General features: G+C 40.9%; 1 pseudogene; it reads right to left on the reverse strand.

Annotated features, from left to right (window-relative positions):
• Positions 1-7,392: 7,392 nt before the first annotated feature.
• Positions 7,393-13,494, reverse strand: LOC113198732 (protein max pseudogene; annotated as a pseudogene).
• Positions 13,495-14,460: the final 966 nt, after the last annotated feature.

Consider the following 14,460-nt stretch of genomic DNA (forward strand, 5'->3'; position numbering starts at 1 on the left):
ATTAAAAATTCTCTCTCTCTCTCTCCTCTCTCACTCTCTTTAAAAAAAAAAAAGATATATATGAGATGATGAATAAGTTAAGCATTCTGATACTTAACTGACACAATATAGTCATGTATCAACTTCTCAGCATGCCCCATAAATATGAATAATTATGTTATTTAAAAATAAAAATTACTGTCTCGGGTATTCTGTTACAGAAGCACAAATGGAGCGTGACAATAGCTGATTGCCATTGTCATCTTTGCCCTCTCCTGCTGGGGCTTATCTTCCTAGCTCCATTAATATTTTGTGAGGGGTCCCCAGAAGGACTCACATTTGGGCAGGGTGGCTCTCTGCAGCTGAGGTGGGGTGAGGAGGAAGCTGTCTGCAGACAGACCTTGGAGTAGCTGGACAGCCAATCTCACATTGGAGGGGAATCTGGGCACAGATGCCTGTGTGCACCGTGAGTTCCAAACTTCTACGTCCAGGGCAAACCTCTCCCCTGGATTCTACACTCCGACATCTACTGGACTCTCAAACTTCTAGCATCCAAAACTGAGCTGCTGGTATTCCTTGCCAAACCTTATCCTGTAGGCTTCCTCATTCTTGGTTAATGGTATCTGTATTTTTCCTGTCACTCAGTGCAAAAATTTTACAGTCATCTTTGATGGACTTCTCTGTCTTCCATGTGTCACATCTGATCTGTCAGCAGATCCTTGTGGCTTCATCACAAATGCAAACACCCTGATCCGGAACACATGCGCCTCTTCCCGGGGCCATTGCAGTGGTGCTAACCCGGCTCTGCCCTCCACCTGCCCGGCTAAATCATTCTCTTGTTGAAATGCGAATTGCAGGCTGTCCCCTTCTGCTGTAGCACCAGTGGTTTCCTGTCACTATGAATAAAATCCACATTCTCTTGAGTGGACTAGAGTCCCAATGTGACACCACCTTCGATTCTCTTCCTTGCTCAGTGGCTTCTACTCTGTCTGGCTCTCTCTTCCCCTGGGATACCCTGGCTCCCTCAGGCCTCTGCTCAGCTGTCACCTTCTCGGTGAAGGTGTCCCTGACCACCATTTGAACTTGTGCCCCACCTCAATACTCCTGATCCCTTTTGGTTGACTTTTTTTCTCTCCATTGCTGTTACCACCATCTAAAATTGTTCTGTCACCTGTTTCCCAGTAAAATGTGTAAGATGCACAAAGGCACAGAATTTTGCCCTTCTTGTTCTCGTGGAATCCCCAGGGCTAGAATAGTGTCTAGTGTGTAGTAAGCACCCAGGATGCATCTTGAAACGGTGCTAGAAAGGATATTCTATAGCTCCTCCTACTCAATTACCTTGTCACTGCTTTAATTATGCTATTGGCATATGAATGCATTTAGGAGTCATTCAACTATTCAAGGAAAAAAGTCCCTCCAGACAGAGTATTGGACATTTAACACTTCTTTGTCAACTAGGGAGTCAAATATTGTGTGTGTTTAAGCGCCCCCGGGTTTAATCCCTGGTTAAACAATGAGCCAAATCCCCAGCCCTGTTCATTTGGAGACGGGGTCTCTCCAAGTTCCTGAGGCTGGACTTGATCTTGGGATCTTCCCGCCTCAGCCTTCCAACTGACTAGGGTTATAAGTGTATGCCACCACGCCTGGCCAGATTTGGCAGTTTTGCTGGTCTTTTCCAAGAAGTTCTCTATTGTGTTTTCTGTTTCATCTCTAACCATTATTTCCTTCTGTATGGGAGCTTTTGATTGAGTTTTCTGCTCCTTTTCCAATACTTAAGGTGCAAATTTAGGTTATTGGCTTGATCTTTGTTCTCGTTAATGTGAGCATTGGTAGCTATACATTTTCCTCTCGTAATGCTTTCCCGGCAATGCGTACATTTTGGTATGTTTTTTATTTTGATTCATCTCAAGTTCTTTTCTAATTTCTTTGATTTCTTTGACCCATTGGTTATTAGAGTTCAAACACTGACTTTGTAATAGTGCACAGATCTATGCCCCTCTGCATCTCCATTCTTGTTATATATTGCTGTTCTCACAGGTTACATCTTACACTAAACACTCATTCACGAAGAGTTACAATTGATTTTCACATTTGTCCTAAATTGCATAAGAAAAAAGGAATTACAAAAGTACAGTGATACTGGACTTTGTATTTACGATAAACTTTGCTAGTGTTCTTTATTTCTTCAAACAGCTTCAAGTTTGTCTAGTAACTTGACTTTCATGTCCACCCGAAGGACTTGTTTTAGCATTTCTTAGAAGGCAGGTTCCCTGGTAATGAACACCCCCAGCTTTCATGTCTGTGCAAATGAAGGCATTTTATTTTTTAACCATATTTTAATTGGCGTATTGTAATATAACATTGTAACGTACATAATGGTTATGTTATACGATATAGCAATATAATTTGGCAAATATTCCTCCTTTCCCTCCCCTCCACCTCACGCTAGTCCTTTCCTCTTCTCTACTGATCTCCCTGGGATTTTCATGAGATTCCTCTCTCTCACACCATTCCTTACCTTTTTGCTCTCTAGCCTCCATATGAGAGAAAGTGTATGGAACTTGATTTTTGAGTTTGGCTTATTTTGCTTAACATAATGTTCTCAAGTTCCATCCATTTTCCTGCCAATGACAGAATTTCTCGTTATGGTTGAATAAAACTCCATGGGTATATATACCACAATTTTCTTTATCCATTCGTCCACTGACGGATGCCTAGGCTGGTTCTGTAGATTGGCTATTGTGAACCATGTACTCCATACTGAGTTCCATAGTGATTGTACTAATTTACAGTCCTATGGATATTCTAAAAGTGTTGCTTTTTCTCCATATCTTTTCTGGCATTTATTGTCTGTTCTTGATGGCTACCATTCTAACTAGAGTCAGAGGAAATCTGAGTGTAGTTTTGATTTGCATTTCCCTAATTGATAATGATGCTGAACATTTTTTCATATATTTTTTAGCCATTTGTATTTTCCCCCCACAATTTAAAATTTTATTTAGTTGTAGATGGACACAACATTTTATTTATTTTATGTGGTGCTGGGGATCGAACCCAGTGCCTCACATGTGCTAGGCAAGTGCTCTGCCACTGAGGCACAACTGCAGCCCTTCACAGTTTTTATTGGTGCATTATAGTTGTACATTACTGATGGGATTTGTTACATATTCGTACATGCACACGATTGTATTCTTTTGAGAAGTGTCTGTTTAGTTCATTTGACAATTTATTAATTGGGTTCTTTTTTGGGTATTAAGTTTGAGTTCTTTATATATTCTAGATATCTACCTCTGTCAGAAGAGTAGCTAGCAAAAATTTCTCCCATTCCATAGGTTCTCTCTTCACATTCCTAAGTGTTTCCTTTGTTGGGCAGAAGCTTTTTAATTTGATCTATTCCCTTTATTAACTCTTGGCATTATTTCTTGAGCTTTAGGGGTTCCATTGAGAAAGCTGTTGCCAGTACCTATATATTGGAGTGTTGACCCTTAAATTTTCTTCTGGGAGTTGCATAGTTTCTGGTGTGTGTGTGTGTGTGAGTACGCGCGCGCACACACACATGCATGCACAAAAAACGAGGAAAAGGGGTCTGGTTTCTTTCTTCTACATATGGATAGCCAGTTTCCCCAACACCAGTTTTAAAGGCTGTATTTTCCCCAGTGTCTGTTTTGGGCACCTTCTGAAGATCAGGTGACTATAGCTGTGTGTGATTCTGTTCCGCACTGATGGAGTGGTTTAAGTCTGGAGGCCTGTGGAAGCCCTGCAGCTGTCTCGGGGTTAAGTCCTCCGAGCTCTTGGCACACCTGAGCGAGTAAGAACAGCACACTGTTCTCAGGACACACTCTGCTGACATGTCAGACTTGCCATAAGTTCCTCTTGAGACTGAGACTAGCTTCATGCGTTTCCCGTGGTTAACATTATTTGGGGGATATTCTTGTTAATTTGTTCCCCTTGAATTGTGCTTACTCATTGGGCTTAGATCTAAGAGACTAAGGAAATGGCTTATGAACACTGCATTATTTTAATGTTATTCTTGGTATCTTATGCTAACCTCAAAAAGCTTGCTGAACTGTAAAGATTAACACAAGAGACATATAAACATAAACATCCTTAGCTTTCCACAGCTTTGGGTCCCCTGTGTCCTGTTTCTCGTCTCGCTCAGTTCCTTGGCTGCACCATTGATTTATGTGTCTGTGTTTGTGGCAGTACCATTCAGTTTTTGTCACTGAAGCTCTGTAGTGATTTGAAGCTGGGTATTAGGATGTCTCCAGCATTGCTTTTTTTGTGGCTCAGAATTGCTTTGGCTATTCTAGGTCTTCTTCCAAATGAATATTAGGACGTTTTCCCCCCTAGTTCCGTGGGGAATGTCACTGGGGTTTTGATGGGGATTACATTGAATCTATATGTTGCTATTGATGGTATGATCATTTTAACAATATTAATTCTTCCTATTCATGAACATAGGAGGCCTTTCCATTCTTATGTCTTCAATTTTTTTCTTCATTGTTTTGTAGTTTTCATTTTACAGGTCTCTCGCCTCCTTGGTTAGATTTACTGTGTGGTTTAAGGCTATCATGAACGGGATTGTTTTTCTGATTGCAGTGGATGCATTATTGGTCTATAGGAAACCTATTGTGTTTTTGTTGTTGTTGTTGTCGTCGTACTGGGAATTGAACCCAGGGGCCTTGAATCTGTGATCCTCCTGCCTCAGCCTCCTGAGTTGCTGGGGTTACAGGCCTTTTGGATCTCCTGAGTATAGGATTAAATCATCTGCAAAGAGTGGTGATTTGATTTCTTCCTTTCCTAATTTTAATCCCTTCTATTTCCTTCTCTTGCTTAATTGCTCTGCTAGAAGTTTTAGTATGTATTGAATAGGAAAGGTAAGAGGACATCTTGTCTTCCTCTGGGTTTTTCAGAAATGCTTTCAGATTTTCCCCATTTGTTGTGAAGTTGGCTTTGGGTTTGTTGTATATCTCCCTCATGATGATGAGGTAAGTTCCTTCTAACCCCAGTTTCTTCAGTGTTTTTTTTTTTTGTTGTTGTTAAATCACAAATGGGGGCTGAATTTTGTCAAAGCTCCTCTCTATACTGAGATGACTATGATATTTTGGTCCTTATATCTATCTGATGATTTGCATATGTTAAACCATCCTCATAACCCCTGGTGTAAAAACAGCTTGGTCATTATGTACAATCTTTCTAATATGTTGTCAAATATGATTTGCTAACATTTTATAAAGGGTTTTTGCATCTACATTCATTAGGAATATTGGTCTGTAGTTTTCTTAAAGTGTCCTTCTTTGGTTTAATATCAGGATGATACTGGCTTTATAGAATGAGTTTGGAATTGTTTCCCCCTTTCTGTTTCATGAAATAATTTGAGGAGCACTGGCATTAGTTCTTTAAAAGTTCGGTAGAATCCAGCTGAGAATCCATTTGGTCATGGGCTTTTTACTTTGCTGGAAGACTTTTCATTATGGCTTCTATCTCAGTGCTAGTTATTGGTCTGTTTTCCTGTGTCCTTTCGATTCAATTTTGGCAGGACATATGTATCTAGAAATGTCACTTCTAGGTTTTCAAATTTACTTGAGTAGAAGTTTTCAAAATAGTCCCTAATGATCCTCTGGATTTCTGAGATGGCTCTGGCAAAATTTCCTTCTTCATCTCTAATATTTATTTGGGTTTTCCTCTTTCTTCTGATTAGTTTTGCTAAGAAAATACCAGTCTTGTTTCTTTTTAAAGAACCATCTCTTCACTGACCCTTTGTAATTTTTTTTCTCTGCTCTGAATTATTTCCTTCCTTCTACTGGTTTTGAAATTTATTTGTTCCTTGTTTTTTTAAGGGCCTTGGGATGCATCATTAGTTTGGTTGGGACTTTCCTATGTAGGCTTTCATAGCTATAGATGTTCCTCTCAGAACCATCTTCATAGTGTCCCAGAGGTTCTGGTATTTTTTTTAAGGATAAAATAAGTTTTTATTTATAGTCTTATAGTAAAGAGGGAAGCCTTAACTTGCAAGACAATTCTTCTGAAGTATGTACAACATACTTTTTATTTCCATGGAATGGAATCAAACACAGACCAAGACTACAGAGTATACACCAGAGATCAGCAAATGCCAGGAACAGAGTGGGAAAAAGACAAAGAAATGAGGCCCAAACACACAAAACCCTTCACTGGGATCTGTTGACCACAGCCAGAACCAGGGCTGGATCACACGATGGAGAGAGGTTCTGGAACAGGAGGAAGTAGGGTGAGGGTGGGGAAAGGGGCCACACTGGGGTGAGGGTTTAGTACCAGGTAAATTGCTCTTGGAATTTATATTACAAAATCAGTTGGCTCTATTTCTTAGAAATACACATGAAAAGAAAGGAAGAATTGATCATTACTTTTTTAAAAAATTTTTTTAATATTTATTTTTAGTTCTCGGCGGACACAACATCTTTGTTTGTATGTGGTGCTGAGGATCAAACCCGGGCCGCACGCATGCCAGGTGAGCGCGCTACCGCTTGAGCCACATCCCCAGCCCTGATCATTACTTTATGAATCTGTGGCTTTGCAATAACTGACATTATCAGAAATAGGGACAATTCATTCAGATTCAAATTTCAGTAGCAGGAAATAAATATCAAAACATCATCACTGGCCCTCAATACAAAACCTGTACCCCACCCAATGATCCCTCCCTGTCCCACCCCCAACCACCCCCTGGTGGCTGCGGCTTCTCTGCTGCCATCTCCAGTACATACCACAAGTGTCACTCGGCCCTCCGTGCGGCTGGCACTGCAGGCTTACACAGCTGGCTGAGAGAAGCGGGAGTGAAACGTGCCAAGAACTCTGCAAATCTGTCCCCATTTTCCTTTTGTACCACAAACTTCAAGGTCTGGTCTTTCAATGAGGGTTAAATAGCTTTATAGGAAAAAAAAAAAAACTTATGAAGGAGGGGGTGATTCTGATTACTCCAAACTGGTCACCTTCTCAAAGTGGAGCAGTTCAGATCCACAAAGTCTATCAAACAAAGGCGAGGGGACCGGGAGGAGAGGCCCGGCAGGGCAGGCGTCCTCCAGGCACGTGCCCCGCGGGGCTGGAGGAGCTGGTGGGGTGGGCAGGACACCATGTGCCCAGAGGTCCGGCCGGCCGTCTGTCCTCCACAGAAAAAGCTGCCAAGTTGGGGAGTTTTGGTTTAAAAACGTCTGGTGGGGACAGGGAATCCCTGAAGGGAAAACATTTTTTAAAAATAGTGGAAACAGGGAAGAAGGAGAGTTGTTGTCCAAGAGCTTCTACCTACAAATAAAAATTAAAAAAAAAAAAAAGAAAGTCTTTTAAATGGTTCTGAGCGTTCTAATGATGAACTGAGAGGAGGATGAGACGACGCAGGAGATGGACAGTTTTTATTGCTGGCCTGCCCTGTGTGGCTTAGGGGGCCTCCATCCGGAGTTTCTTCCTGTTTGGGGGCTCTTCAGGCTCTCACTCTGAGCCCGAGTCAGAGCCCCCATCGAAGGCAGAGATGGTGCTGCCCCTGGGGTTGGTGTAGAGGCTGTTGTCTGAGCAGGGGTAGTTGGTCCGCAGTTGGGCACTCGACCTCGCCTTCTGCAGTGCACGGACTTGCTCCAGAAGAGCATTCTGCTGCTCGAGGTCATCAGTATCTTGCTGGTGTGTGTGGTTTTTCCTTCGCATATACTGGATATCCTCTGTGGCTTTGTCTAGGATTTGGGCCTGGGATGCCTTCTCTCCTTGGAGTGATGGGACCGAGTCCTGCAAACTCTGAAAGCTGTCTTTGATGGGGTCCTTGTGTTTTTGTTCCAGTGCATTATGATGAGCCCGTTTGTCAGCGTTGCTCTCCACCTGGATATCATCCTTATCGCTCCTTTCCTACGTACGGCCCAGGGGTGGTGACAGGGAGGGGGAGGGGTGGAGGGGAGAGGGAAGTCACCACCAACAACAAGCCAAATGCCCCCACACACACTCTCACTCACTCGCTTTCTCTCTCTGAGGTTCTGGAATTTTGTGTATCAATTCTCATTTAATTTTAAGAATTTTAAAATTTCCCCCAATTTCCTCTATCACCCTTTCATTATTCAAAATTATACTGTTCAATCTCCATGTGTCTTTAGAGTTTCTATAGGTTTTCTTTGGGGGGAGGGGTGTTGATTTCTAATTTCATTTCATTACAGTCAGATAAGATGCAAGAAATTATATCATTTTAAAAATTTGTATTTGCTAAGAGTTGCTTTGTGGCCTAAAACATGGTCTGCTTTGGAGAAGGTTTTATGAAGGGCTGAGGAAAAAAGTGAATTTGGCTGTTGGATGAAATAGTATATAGATGTCTACACTCATTTGATTTATAAGTTATAGAGGGTCTTCACTGAATTTGTCTGGATGACCTATCGTTGAGAAAGGTATGTTGAAATCACCCAGTATTATTGTACTGGGGTCTGTCTGAGTCTGCAAGTTGAGTAGTGTCTGTTTTATGTAATTAGGTGCACTGATGTTTGGGGCATAAGTATTTACTATCAGAACTTCTTGTTGGATTGATGTCTTTATCAGCATGAACTGACATCCTTTGCCTGATTTTTGGCTTGAAGTCTGCTTTGTTTAATATTAGAGTAGCTACTCTGGCTTGTTTTCAGGTTCCATTTACATGATACAACAATTTCCATTCTTTCACTTTTTGCCTGTGACTGTCTTTGCCTATAAGGTGAGTTTCTTGCAAACAACATATAGTTGGGTGTTATATTTAATCCATTTTGACAGCCTATGTCTTTTAATTGGAGATTTGAGACCATTTACATTCAATGTTGTTATAAAGAGATGTTTAATTCCTACTATTTTTATTACATTCTCTTTTTTTTTTATTACTAGGAATTGAACTCGGGGGCACTTGACTACCAAGTCATATCCCCAGCTCTATTCTGCATTTTATTTAGAGACAGGGCCTTACTGAGTTGCTTAATGCTTCACTTTTGCTGAGGCTGGCTTTGAACTTGAGATTCTCCTGCCTCAGTCTCCTGGGCCACTGGGATTACAGGTGTGCACCACCATGCCAGGCTTGATTAATTTCTAATGTTTAATGTGGTTCAGTTTCTCATTTGATTATCTGCTCTTCAAAATGATATTTGTACATTTGCTGTCTCTGGAGTTCTTTTTTAAAAATTTTTGTTGTATTTAAATATTTTTCTCTAGTTCCAGCTTAGTAGTCATTAATTCTTTTAGTTTCTGTTTATCTTATAAGGATATTATTTCCCCTTTGATTCTGAAGGGTAGATATGCTGGATATAGTAATCTTAGTTGATTTTCTTATGGGGCTTGGAACATAGGATTCCAAGCCCTCCTGGATTGTGCTAAGAAGGCAGGAGTTATTGATTGGCTTATTTCTAAAAGTGACCTTCATAAAGGTCACAATGAAATCTTCTCTTTTTTTTTTAAAGAGAGAATTTTAATATTTATTTTTAGTTTTTGGCAGACACAACATCTTTGTTTGTATGTGGTGCTGAGGATCCAACCCGGGCTGCACGCATGCCAGGCGAGCGCACTACCACTTGAGCCACCTCCCCAGCCCAAATTTTCTCTTGAAGTTTTAAAAAATTCTATCTTTGTTCTGTGCATTAGACATTCTAATTATAACATTCACAGAGACTTCTTTTATCTTGTCTATTTGGGGTTCTGAATGAATCCCATGTTTTATGTCCATCCCATTTTCAAGGTTTGGAAAATTGTCTTATTTCACTGAAGAATTTATCCATGCCATTAGTCTGCATCTCACAATGTTCTTTGATTCAAGGGATTCTTAAATTTGAACTCTTAATGTTGTCCCAGAGTTCTTGTATATTCTGGTCATGGTTAATCATTTCCTTTAATGCTGTCTGGATGTTCACAGCTGGCTACTTGGTCTTCCAGCTCAAGATTCTGTCCTCAGCATGGTCTACTCTACTAAAGAGGCTTTCAACAGAACATTTTGATTTATTGTATTTCATTTTCAAGAGTTTTGGTTCTTTTTCAATATCTTTATCTCCTATTGAATCTCTCACTCATATCCTATACTGATTTCCTTAATTCATCCAGTTGTTCAAATTCTCTAGTTTCTTGACCATTTTACAATAATTTAAAATTCTCTATAGGAGCTGGGGATGTGGCTCAAGCAGTAGAGCGCTCGCCTGGCATGCGTGCAGCCCGGGTTCGATCCTCAGCACCACATACCACAAAGATGTTGTGTCCACCGAGAACTAAAAAAAAATAAATATTAAAAATTCTCTCTTTCTCTCCTCTCTCACTCTGTCTTAAAAAAATAAAATAAAATTTTCCATATAATATTTCATTGACTTCTATATCTTTGGAGTCAGTTTCCGGTGAATTATAAGCTTTTGGAGGTGTCATGTTACCTTTTTTTTTTTCCACAGTTCTTGTAAACCTGGGTCAGGTTTGTTTTGCTTTTTAGAGTATTTGTTAATTGTTTATTTTCCAAGAAAGACTATTTGTTAGCCTTTCATGTTTTATAGTTCAGGAGCACAAGTCAGTACAAACTTCTAAGGACCTCAATCCAAAGAAATTCTTTTTATTCCAAAATCACTTTGCACCCCGAAAGATTCCAGCCCTCCTCATCTCCTCAAAATCTTTCATGGAATCATAATTTCTGTAGACATCTGCATATGCCTTCTTTCTTGACTCGGCCACACCAAAATTAGAGAGCTGCAACCTCCAGGCAAAAGTGAATGCTCCAACAATATGAAACCACAGCCACTTGGCCAGAAGACCCCGCCTCTGAGGTTTCGCCAAAGCCCTGGAAGCCGTAGCAGTTAGTGTCCTCCACACCAACGTCCTTCCTGGTAGATAGAGAAGTGGACCCCTGTGTCAGGTTTTATGAATCTGTTGAGGTGGATTCTTTTCTATTTTTATGTGCAGGTCTTTTTAGGGCACAACCTTTTCTTGTCAAAGTATTCTGGGATATGAAGTTGTGGTGAATTTTTCTATATACTTATTTTTTTAAAAAATATTTTTAGTTGTAGATGGTCACAATACCTTTGTTAATTTTTATGTGGTGCTGGGGACTAAGCCCAGTGCCTCACTCATGCTAGGCAAGTGCTCTACTCCTGAGCCACAACCTCAGCCCTCAATATATTTCCAAGTAGGTTTTATAGTATAGTTTCCCAGCTTGTTTTTTTTTTTTTTTTTTGGTGAAGGTTAGTGTATTTTGATAGAGTGTATTGTGTCAGAGGTTGAGGATTCCGCTTTCCTTGTAGGTCTCAAGAGTGCAGTCCTTCTTGTAGGTCTGGCTATGGTATTGTATACATCAGGGTGTGGGGTATACACCCTCTGATTGCTCTTCACTTAACAGCTGTATATTCTAAAGTGATATGTGAATGATCTAGACTGAGACCCATTGTAAGTGTGGTATCCACAAACTTTGTTTTTTGTGTAATTGTGGATGTCCATGAGTGGACCTGAGGGTCCCTGCTAGACATTCCTACTCAGGGCCTGGTCATTATTTTTGGGGTTTTGTTTTTTCTGTTCTTTGTATTGAAATATCATTGCTGTTTGAGCATGGTTAGTTTGTGGAGCAAGATATGCCATCTCTTGGCGGGGTTTAGCTTGGCAGCATTCTCTACTCTCTTAACTTACATTGTCCCAGTAGGTTCCTGACACCTCACAGAAAAAGGGGGAAACAAAGAATAGCAATATCAGAAGAAATGATCTACAGCATTAAATACCTGGTGCCTAGTAGGACATCTACAACACTAATTACCACAAAGACAGAAATGGGGGGGTCAGCAACGCCAGCAGCACAAACAATAACTAGCTGTGAACTAGATCTTTCATTAAAGTAAACAGCAGGAGTCAATTGTGCCACCATGGTACAACAGCTGCAACAACATGAATGGTGGGGCAAGTAGTTATATAAGCCAAAGGGTTCACTAAAAGAAAAGAAAATGTGATGGGATGGTAAAAGAAAGCTTGGAGTCTGCAAAGATGTGAACAGTGGAGGCAGAAGAGATGTAGCAAGTGATGGCTATAAAGAAGAAAAGTAACTAAGGAAAAGAGAACAGGTGAATTTGGCTATTAGAGGAAGAAAACAAGAAAAATGAGCAAAAATAAATGAACATGAAAACTCTAACCCTTAAAAGACAAAACAAAAATTTCCATTAAAAAATTCTAAAAATGAGGGGGAAAAGAAATATGTATATATGCAGCCACAGACCAATCAGCACAGCAAGAACATGCTCTTAATGAAATAAGAAAAACTTGTCTCCACCGAGGTGGCCAACACTGTTGAGCACTGGGGCTGTGGCTCAGTGGTACAGCACTCCCCTAGCCCGTGTCTATCTCCACTGGGTTCAATTCTCAGCACCACATATAAATAAACTAATTAAAGGCACATTGGGGAAGAAAAACTGAGGATGAGGACAGATGATCCCTACCTGTCCTTGACTGCCTTTTCATTTCTTCTTGGACTGTGTATTCCTTAGAGCAGGACTGGGGCTGTTACATTCCTCGGTGTCCTCCTGCTCCTCCTCTGCCTCCTAGGTCCTCTTCTCCATCCCCCTCCTCCTCGCTGAGCCACTAGCTGGAGTGGCCTAAAACTGAAGCTGGTCAAAATAACTTTCAACTTCCCCTCTCCTCAGTGAAGTGAGGACAGATGAGAAGTACTGTTGCCTGCAGTTCTGTTTAGACCTGATCAGTGCATTCCTGGGTGAGGCTGATGCAGAGTGCTACATGGGGAGTTTGGTAGCTGGAGCTTGACTCTTATTGGGCCTTTGGGACTTCATTGTGTGGTATCTGCTTTAGAGAGATTAGATCAACATGCCCCAGGGCCAGGTGGATGCCCATCTCCATTGGGAGTCTGGATCTCAGTATCCTCCTAAGAATTGTACTCAGAGCAGGGGGGGCCAGTCCTCCACAGGTCTCTCTGCTGGCCATGAATACAGCCTTTACAGGCTTAGTCCATGAGTTGTTCACACCCACCTGGTTCCTGAAACCTCTGCAGCTGGTCATGTGACACATGAAGGGAAAGTAAGATGCACTCTTCTTGACTGATTTAACCCTCCTCGGTACAGTCTTCTGTTTCAATCATGTTCTCCTAGGTACACACTAGGCTGCACAGTAGTTGCTTGCTGGGACAGTATGGCAATGTTTTGTGGTCTGCTGGGATCCCACAGCACCAAGCGTCAGTATAGTCTTCTCTAGATGATGGACCTCAGCTGTCCCCTTGCCAGTTGAGAAACAAAGAACAGTCTTTAAATACCAGTTCACAGTGCAGCCTCTGGATCAGGGGACTTCAGGTTGCTTCTCCGTTCTACAGGTTTTCCACAACAAATTTGTCCTTTGTTGTCCTTCCTCACTGCAGTGAACAAGTGCCACTGTGACAACTGGCTCAGCTCCAGTGTACTTTCTTGATTGTTCAATGCACCCAGATTTCTGAGTCTCTAAGAGCTTCTGATGGTCCGATATTGAATTTCGATGAATTCCCTCTTTCACTTACCTCACTGAGAAAGCAGTGCTCCCACTACTTGAATCCTGAGTCATGGAGTAAGTGGACTTGCAGCCTTGCTCTATTCTTCCGTCTTTCTCTCCCTTTTGGAATGTCTGTGGTGCATTAGTTGATATGCATGATGGTGTCCCACAGGCTCCTCAACCTGTTCATTTTCTTCTTTCAGATGGGGTAATTTCAATGGCCTTGCTTTTGAATATCTCTAGTGAACTTTCCACTTCAGTTTTTGTACTTTTCAGCTCCAGGATTTGTTTCCTTTCTGTACTTTGTTTACTGAGATTCTTGTTTTGTTCTACAGTTTTCTTTACTCATTCAGCATAGTTAATATCTTTTACTATTAATTGCAATGTCAGAGCATCCTTAGGAGTGCTTTTTTTAAATGTAGAAGTGATGTTTCTATCATGTGTGAATTTTTCAAATAGTTCTATTTTATTCCTTTTGTGTGTGGTCATTGAAACTTATCTTCAGTTGTCTCTGTAGTAAAAATTATTTGAATGTCTAGATTCAGAAAAAAAGGAGAGTTCTGTCCCTCTCAGATTTTCTGGTGTTCTGCTGGAGAAGCTGCTTGGATAGAACAAACCAAAACCAATGCAAATGTCTCTGCCAGTCTCTCAGGGCACTACTAGACCAACAATCTGACAGGGCCTCAAATTCTTGGAATATCTGTATCTCACTCTTGGTCCATACAATGGAGATAGAAAACTGAAGTAAATCTATAGATGTTTACTGTTAAATGGATTATAAGTCATATTTATTGAATCTTTGCATACATTATAAATTTTAAATTATATTAAACTTGATTGCTTTATGATTTCACTTTTCTGGTCAGACAGATGGGTGTGCAAATTGATCATCTTTGGGATACTACCAAACTTGGTCAGAGCTTGTTTGTGGAATTTATAGAGGTTGCTCTTTCTCCAGTTTGCTCATGTGCCTAGACATGGATAGTTAGAGTCTACAAAAAAGACTTATAGTACTTTGCCTCTTTATTGCCTAAATAT

The sequence above is a fragment of the Urocitellus parryii genome, chromosome 15, assembly GCF_045843805.1.
Source record: "Urocitellus parryii isolate mUroPar1 chromosome 15, mUroPar1.hap1, whole genome shotgun sequence".
NCBI classification, from domain to species: domain Eukaryota; kingdom Metazoa; phylum Chordata; class Mammalia; order Rodentia; family Sciuridae; genus Urocitellus; species Urocitellus parryii.